The sequence below is a fragment of the Rana temporaria genome, chromosome 4 (genome assembly GCF_905171775.1).
Source record: "Rana temporaria chromosome 4, aRanTem1.1, whole genome shotgun sequence".
Lineage (NCBI taxonomy): Eukaryota > Metazoa > Chordata > Amphibia > Anura > Ranidae > Rana > Rana temporaria.
Genome location: NC_053492.1, coordinates 23,224,481 through 23,233,247, shown reverse-complemented (window position 1 = coordinate 23,233,247; position 8,767 = coordinate 23,224,481).

Genomic DNA, 8,767 nt, shown 5'->3' with positions numbered 1-8,767 from the left:
AATTATCTTTCTTAAAGTGGTTGTAAACCCACTATTTGGACTTTTACCTACAGGTAAGCCTACAACAAGGCTTACCTGTAGGTAAGGAGAATATCTCCTAAACCTGCACGGTTTAGGAGATATTACCCCCGCAATGCGGGCGGCGCATGCGCAGGGGGGACTCCACGGCTGAAGGACCGGCATCGCCGGACCCTGCCGATTTTAAATCTCCTGCGCGCACGCGCGGGAGTGACGTCATCGCCGCTCCAGCCAATCACAGCGCTGGAGCGGCGATACCCGGAAGACACGCCGGAGCAAGATGACATCCTGCTCGGCGTGGACCAGGTAAGTGGTACACACCTCGTTCCGAGGTAAGTATTTCATAATAGGCTAGTATGCGATGCATACTAGCCTATTATGCCTTTTGCATTGCAGGTTTGGGGGAAAAAAAAAAAAGTTTATGCGGTTTACAACCGCTTTAAGCCAACCATACACTATACAATCTGATTGTACAATTCCTGTCGAAGCACCTGTCGATCTGATGGGAACTCTAATGTGAGGGAGGACTCTGATGTAAGAGGGGATGCAAGTGAGGACCCTGATGTAAGGGGGGACTCTGATGTAAGTGGGATTTAATGGGCAATCTTATATAAGGGGATACTATGATATAAGGGGAGATACTGATGGGGACACTGATGTAAAAGGGGGACCTGGTGTAAGGAACAACTCTGATGTAAGGGGGGGGGGCTTTGATGGAGAAACTGATATAAGGGGACACTGATGGGACCCTGATGTAGGAGGGAATCTGATGGGCGCTCTGATGTAAGGGAGACTCTAATGGGCATACTGATGTAAGGTGGGGGTGCTGATGGGAACCCTGATGTAAGGAGGAACTCTAATGCAAGGGGGGACTCTGATGTTAGAGAGGATACTCATGGGGACACCTAATGTAAGGGGGATTCTAATGGGCACTCTGATGTAAGGGGGGATGCTGATGGGGACCCCAATGTAAGGTGGAACTCTTATGGGGACCCTAATATAAGGGGAAACACTGATGGGGACACTGATGCAAGGGTGGGGAGTGCTGATGTAAGGTGTTTTCAAAATATGTGTCTCCCATGTACTAAAATTTTTAGAAAATCCTGCACTTAGACAATGCACATGCTTTGTAAAGCACTGCAGAACACTATAGTCTGTTTTTTGTTGCGTCTGAACCCATTGAGTTCAGTATCCTGTCAATGCATATTGACACACTGCACATATGTAAATGAGCCCTGTATGTAGATGGTGTGAATACTGGATTTTTGTCTTTATTTTAGCGTCCATTAATCTTCTACACAGAAGCACTCCTACTAGGAAAGTGACTGTCAGCCACGGCTCTGCTGCTCTGCACAAGACTCCCGGGGCTACCACTGTTAACATGCTTAGAGGAGTAAAGACTACAGGGGCAGGGGAGGGCTGGCAGCCTTAGGCCCCGTACACACGACCGAGGAACTCGACGTGCCAAACACATCGAGTTCCTCGTCGAGTTCAGTGTGGAAGCCGCCGAGGAGCTCGGCGGGCCGACTTTCCTCATTGAACAACGAGGAAATAGAGAACATGTTCTCTTTTCAGCCCGACGAGTTCCTCGACGGGTTCCTCGCTGAAAAGTATACACACGACCGAGTTTCTCGGCAGAATCCAGCTCCGACCGAGTTTCTGGCTGAATTCTGCCGAGAAACTCGGTCGTGTGTACGGGGCCTCAGGCCTGGGGGGGCAAGTCCAGTCAAGTGGCCCATAGAGCGTGGAAAAGTGATGGATCAAGGAAAACAAAGATTTTTCATGATCACAAGAGTCCGCACAGAGGCCCCCCTTACATCAGAGTCGGCACAGAGGCCCCCCTTACATCAGAGTAGGCACAGAGGCCCCCCTTACATCAGAGTCGGCACAGGCCCCCCTTACATCAGAGTCGGCACAGAGGCCCCCCTTACATCAGAGTCGGCACAGAGGCCCCCCTTACATCAGAGTCTGCACAGAGGCCCCCCTTACATCAGAGTCCGCACAGAGGCCCCCCTTTCATCAGAGTCCGCACAGAGGCCCCCCTTACATCAGAGTCCGCACAGAGGCCCCCCTTACATCAGAGTCCGCACAGAGGCCCCCCTTACATCAGAGTCCGCACAGAGGCCCCCCTTACATCAGAGTCCGCACAGAGCCTCCCCTTACATCAGAGTCCTCGTGTCTGTGCAGAGAGAGAAGGGGATGTCAGTGCTGGTGTGCGCTGAGGCTGAGCTATGTGTGAGACGAGACATAGCTCAGCTCTGCAGCCATCTACCTCGGAGCTGACACAGGCACGGCTGCACAGTGGGAGGTGAGCAGCGGCCTTGACCTGTGTTAACAGACCTCCAGCAGGCATATTCCTGCTCTGCAAAAACAGTATTTGGTAGTGGCGGCCGGTGGCTGTGCATAGTGTCACCAGCCCGGGGGGAGATTTCCACCCTGTCCCCCCTGCCAGCCCTCCCCTGTACAGGGGTGACCTCCTAATTCTACTTCTGGTCCTTCAAAGTCCACACAGCAGGACCAAGCTGTACTGCTGTAGAAGTGGGAGATCTGGTAAGGGTATACTGGCTCGGGCCACCTTTCAATGGCACTTGTGCAGTAGACAATTGAGCCTAGAGTTGGGTGACCAAGACCCCACAGAAGCAAACTATATGGTCCAGCAATCCAGAGACTAGATTATACAAGGGTACGTGTCATGGATATGCAGTAATGTTTGTCTGTCAACTTACTTCTCCATGTGCTCAGATTATTTGGCCAGCCACTCTCACCTGGCTGCCTAAGTAATGTCTCCTCGAAGCATGGCTCCACCCCAGGCCCTATCAGGGTACTCTATATTAACCTGTGCACTGCAAGCCCACCATACTGATCAATATTGTGTGTTTTGGCTTCCGTGTGCTCATTGCTCTGTGTCCTACATCTGATCCTGTTTACAGACTTTGGCTTGTTCTTGACTGTCCTTGTCTGCTTCATATCCTGACCTTTGGTGTGTTCATCGACTATCCCTATTTGCTTGTTGCCCTGACCTTTTGGCTAATCTCCTGACTATCCTTGTTGTTCCAGGCTGCTGCTTCCTTCCTCTTTCTCCTGTAGTCTACTGTGAGCGTGAGCTGTGAGACCCTGGGGGCCGCGACCTGGACCCAGTTGCAGCGCAGCGCAGTCTATCCTCACCACTAGAGGCTCTGGTGAACACCTGCTGGCTCTTGGTCTCCCCTCCCTAGAGGATCTATGCTCTAGCTCGTAGTGGGATCTGTGTTGGTGCTCCAGTGGACCTGCCTTCCTGAACCTCCCAGAGTTCAATTCGCAGCAGTCAGCCATAGGGTCCACTACCTTAGCGGTGCACTCCAGACTCCAACGGAGTGCATCTGTCACCTGCCCTCAGGTGACCTGACAGTACGAAGTCTTTCCATGGAATAGACAATAAATGAGCAGAAGCAAGAACCGTCCGCGGAAGCAGTCAATGCCAAAGGATGAGACAGAAGCATAGTTGATGTAGTCAGGGTTTTTTGGCCAAGGGTAATCAGAGCCCAGCGCCTATACTAGCATGAGGAACCAATTATGTAGTTCAGGATCATAGCACGGTGAAGGTAGAAATCAACCTTTCTCCACCTTTTCAACACAGAAGAATCCTTGAAATAACTTTCCTGTCTCACGGAACCCCTACTAGAAATAACTATATCTACAACTCATGATACATTAGTGTGATGGTCATAAAGACGAATGCTCCTTACAATTGTGGTCATTGAGGTACCATGGAACTTTGGTTGAGAAAACCTGGTATAAAGTGTTTAAGTTTCTTTTTTTTTCAAAAATTTTATTGAGAAAAAAAATCAAGTAATCTACAAGAACTTCGGAAAACATACAGTAGATAGTTGACATCAACATTAAAGTAAGGGGCCCGGATTCAGAGAGCAATTGCGCCTGCGTAACCATAGTTACGCAGCGCAATTGCTGACTTGCTCCGGCGTTACGAATGCTCCTGATTCAGGAACATCGTAACGCCGACTGCAGCCTAAAATCTGTGTGGCATAAGCCACGCATATTTTAGGCTGCATTTTTGCGATGGCCGCTAGGGGGCGCTCCCATTGTGCTCAGTGTATAGTATGCAAATTGCATACTAACACCGATTCACAATGTTGCGCAAGCCCTGCGTACGCAAGTTACGTCGTTTCCGTACGGCGTGTTTAGCGTAAGGCTGCCCCTTCTAATAGTAGGGGCAGCCAATGCTAAAGGATACCCGTTGTTCCCGCGTCGCGATATTTGAAATCTACGTAGTTTGCGTAAGTGATTCGTGAATGGCGCTGGACGCCATTCACGTTCACTTGGAAGCAAATGACGTCCTTGCGGCGTCATTTGCCGCAATACACGTCGGGAAAGTTTCCCGACGGAGCATGCGCTCTACGCGGGAGCGTGCCTAATTTAAATGATTCCCGCCCCCTACGGGATCATTTACATTAGGCGCCCTTACGCAGGGCAATTTTAAAGAGCGCACACGCAATTTACGGAGCTAATGCTCCGTGAATCGCGTGCAGCACAGATAATTTGCGGTGGCGCAGGGCAAAAACGCTGCCCTGTGCCTCCGTAAAAAAGGGGCAAATCTCTTTGAATCCGGGCCAGGGTGTCTAATTTCAGCTTTAAACCAGCATGTGTAGCACTGGTCCTTTTTATGGCTCCAGGCAGGGGACATAAAAAGGAGGAGGAATGGGGGGAGTGTAGAGTTGAGATAAGGAGAGGGAATAGATATTGAAAAGGCTTTTGGTCAATATTTTAGGAAAACAATGTAGTAAGCTCATCAGTAACTAGACCCAAACGGAAAAGGCCCAGTTAGAGGAAAAGGACAGACTTATGCCGCGTACACACGGTCGGAATTTCCGCCAGCAAAAGATTGAGAGCAGGTTCTCAAATTTTCAGACGGAAAAAATTTTGTTCGGAAATACTGACGCGCAAAATTCCGACACATGCTCAGAAACAATTCGACTCATGATCGGAAGCATTGAACTTAATTTTCTTGGCTCGTCGTAGTGTTGTACGTCACTGCATTCTTGACGGTCGAAAGTTCAGAGAACTTTTGCGTGACCGTGTGTATGCAAGCCAAGCTTGAGTGGAATTCCGTCGGAAAAACCATACAAGGTATTTCTGACAGAAAATCTGATCGTGTGTACGGGGTATTATAGGATCTCTTCTGAGGGAAAGTCCTACTGTGAGAAAAAACACTTGCCAAAATTGCCAGTGGCGGTAGAATTTTCCCAATGTTCGCTGTGCCTTTGCTAACAGGAATTCCATTGATAAGTGGGTTCAAGTTTGTTTTGTTAGCAACAAAGGTCAACCTGAGAAACAGTAAAGATTTGCAACTGCAAGAGACAAAAGAAATTTTAGTGGTCAACGTAAGAGTGAGAAGAGAAATTCAACGCCCAGACAAATTCCCGATGGAGGTGGACTGACAGTGCTCCTCCCAACACTAATGGAACATGAAAATATAGAGTGGAGATCTGGCAACTCGTCCTTTTGAATAAATCATTTAATTTCATTGGAGTGTACAAAATACAGTGGCTTATGAGTTTCGGCAATAAACCTTAAAGGAGAAGAACAGCTTGTTTGGCTGGGCTTCTCCTATGGATCACAGGAGTGCAATTTGTTTTGCACTCCTGTGACCCGTTTTCGGCAGAGAGTGGACTGAAGTCTGCTCTCTGCCGACATCACAGAAATCAGTCCAGGCACCACATCATCTGGACAATGGGAATCTGGATATGCCAGGTGCCTGGACTGACACCCTTTTTAGCGAGCCGCTAAGAGCCAGAGACGCCCGCTCCGCCCCCTCCACAAAGGCTCCAGTGAGCGAGGAGGAGCAGAGCGGAGAGCTGTGAGAACCGAGCCACCTGCGGTGTTTAGTGGCTCGATTCCCCGTGTAGAGGCACCGGGTACAGATGCAGCATTGGACCAATGCTGCAGTCACCTAGGTAAGTATGATACTGGAAAAAAAAAACCATACAGTGAAACCTTGATTTACGAGTAACACGGTTAACAAATGTTTTTAATAATGAGCAATTTTAACATCTGACTCGGTTTGAGAGTGTTGTCTTGCAAAACAAGCAGAATTCAAGCTAATGGGGTGTGTAGTACCACAGTTGGCCAGAGTTGCGGGGGAGACCGTGACCATAGGAACAGAAATACTCTGAATCACTCGGAAACTCTCTATGCCCGAGTGTTTGAGCCTTTCCGAGATCAATGGGATGCGGAATTGCATGCCATAGAAGTCAATGCGGAATGAATTATCTTCGCTTTCATTGACTTCTATGGGGAAACTCGCTTTGATATGCAAGTGCTTTGGATTAAAAGCATTCTCCTGGAACGGATTATGCTCGTAATCCAAGGTTCCACTGTACTTCTCTTTTAATCATAGCCAATATAAGTCTCCAGGAAGTCCAAACTTTCATTGAAGGTGGTTCAGGGGTCAAAGTGCATACATCTACAAATAAGGCACTATATGTACTTCGCACGTGTGGCCTACTAGTTTCATGTCTTGTGATCTTCGTCATGACGACACCGGCATTATGGAACGCTGGCGCCACCATGATAGAGACCAATCGCCCTCTTATTCAAGTGGGCTGGAAGGAATGGCAGCAATGCTGCTCACTTAGGCCCCTTTCCCATTGGGCAGTGGAGGTGCGGTGACGGTATAGCGGCGCTATTTTTAGCGCCGCTATACCGTCAAATTTACCGCGATATTCGGGCGCAAGCGGTTTTAACCTCCGCTAGAGGCCAAATAAGGGTTAATACCGCCCGCAATGCACCTCTGCATTACCGCGGTTTCCCACTGATTTCAATGGGAAGGCACGGTAAACACCCCGCTCCTATACCGCTCCAAAGATGCAGCTAGCAGGACTTTTGGAGCGGTCCTGCTAGTGCACTGCTTCAGTGTGAAAGCCTTCGGGCTTTCACATTGAAGCCTGCAGGGCATAATTTTTTTCGTGCGGTATAGCAGCGCTATTTTTAGCGCTGTACCGCATGAAAAACGCCTCAATGTGAAAGGGGCCTTAGGGGGTGACACCACTATTACCAACAAGGATTTTGAACTCCTGCTTCTTGGGGCTTAGTCCCATATTCTGTCATGGACCTTTGGTGGCCTACTTATACTCCTTTCAATGAGTTGCATGCATTTGAGCACCCCTCTAGGATCAGTCTTTGTCTCTTTATTGACACCTCTCATGGACTGTATATATTTTTAGGTATTGTTGGCATACATTCAAGAATCTTGATATACATTGGAACCTCGGATCGCGAGTAACACGGTTAACGAGCGTTTCGAAATAAGGGTACCGAATTTTAAAAAAAAATCGTAACTCTGTTTGCGAGTCTCGTCTCACCAAACCAGGAAGATTCAGGCCGAAGCGGGTGCAGTACTGCTTTTGGCCTGAGGTGGGGGTGACGGAGCCGAGCCGAACGGCGTCGATTGGCGCCGTTCGGAAATGCACGGAAAGGCCCGAGGACAGCACAGCTGACCTCTGCAAATCTCGGGAACCAAGTCTTTCCGAGGTCAGCCGAGGTGTCCTCTGGGCTTTTCAGCCGTTTCCGAGGCTCTCCGGCGGCCCCCACCTATGGCAGCATGCGGTATTGCATGCCATTGAAGTCAATGTGGACCAAATTATTTTCATTTCCATTGACTTCAATGTGGAAACTAGCTTTAATATGCGAGTACGTTGGATTACGAGCATTTTCCTGGAATGGATTATGCTCGTAATGCGAGTTTCCACTTTATGTCCCTGCAGTCATCCCTTGGCATATTCTGTTAATGTATTGACACTCCTGGATGGCCCAAAGTGTTATCTTTATGATGAAAGTATGTGTAGAGGTATCTTGGTATGTTACACAATTTTCATATTTTTCCCCTTCCTTTAGTAGCTTCACCTAGATTGGGTGCTAAACATCCCACACCAGTTTGTGTAGGCCCTTATGGAGGTGGAAGCTAGAGTGGCTTGCATAAGGCCTTTGAGGCCAGGCCAAGAGTTTCCTGCATGAGGCCGAATCCCTGGAGCCGCTTAGGGCCTCACAAAGCTACGGAGGGCCCCCCAAAGTACTAGAGGCCCCCCACCTGGTGAGAAGTCATTTTCGGCCCCTCACCCGCTTCTCAACTCGCTGGCTGCATGGGAGAAGAGGTAAGAAGTCAGCACCTCCCGCTTCTCACTTTAATGTAAGATGAAATTTCCGACAGCAGAACAGCAGATCCCCTCTCAACTTTAATGTGACATGTCATTTTCAGCAGCCCCCCCCCCCCCCCGCTTCTCAACTTTAATGTGACATGTCATTTTGCTTAGGGCCCTAGGGAGGTCAGGATCGGCACTGGGTATAACCATACAAAGAGCCCAGTCCTGTGAGTACCAATGACCCCAGGTGGATGGAGGGACTGTCAGAGGGAGATGGCTGCCAAGTGCTGCATATACTTTCAAGTGTGACTACTGCAGGCCGTCCTCCAAATGGGATTGAATATGTAATGTCAAGTGATACCGGAATGTATGTCAATGTGATTTGACCGTTACGTATTTTCCTGAATTTCATCAGTAAAAGGCACCAATTCTAACAATTTGTGTGGACATTCCTCATGTGGAGGCCTCTGGCATGGCGGAGAAGCATTGTTCTAGCAAAAGGACAGGAGCGGGCCAGGGACTCTGGGAAACAATTCTAGGCAATTGCAGAGCCCCTCTTAGACCCCTATACATATGGGCATTTGAGTTTGCCTGATTGATGGTATAATGCAGGG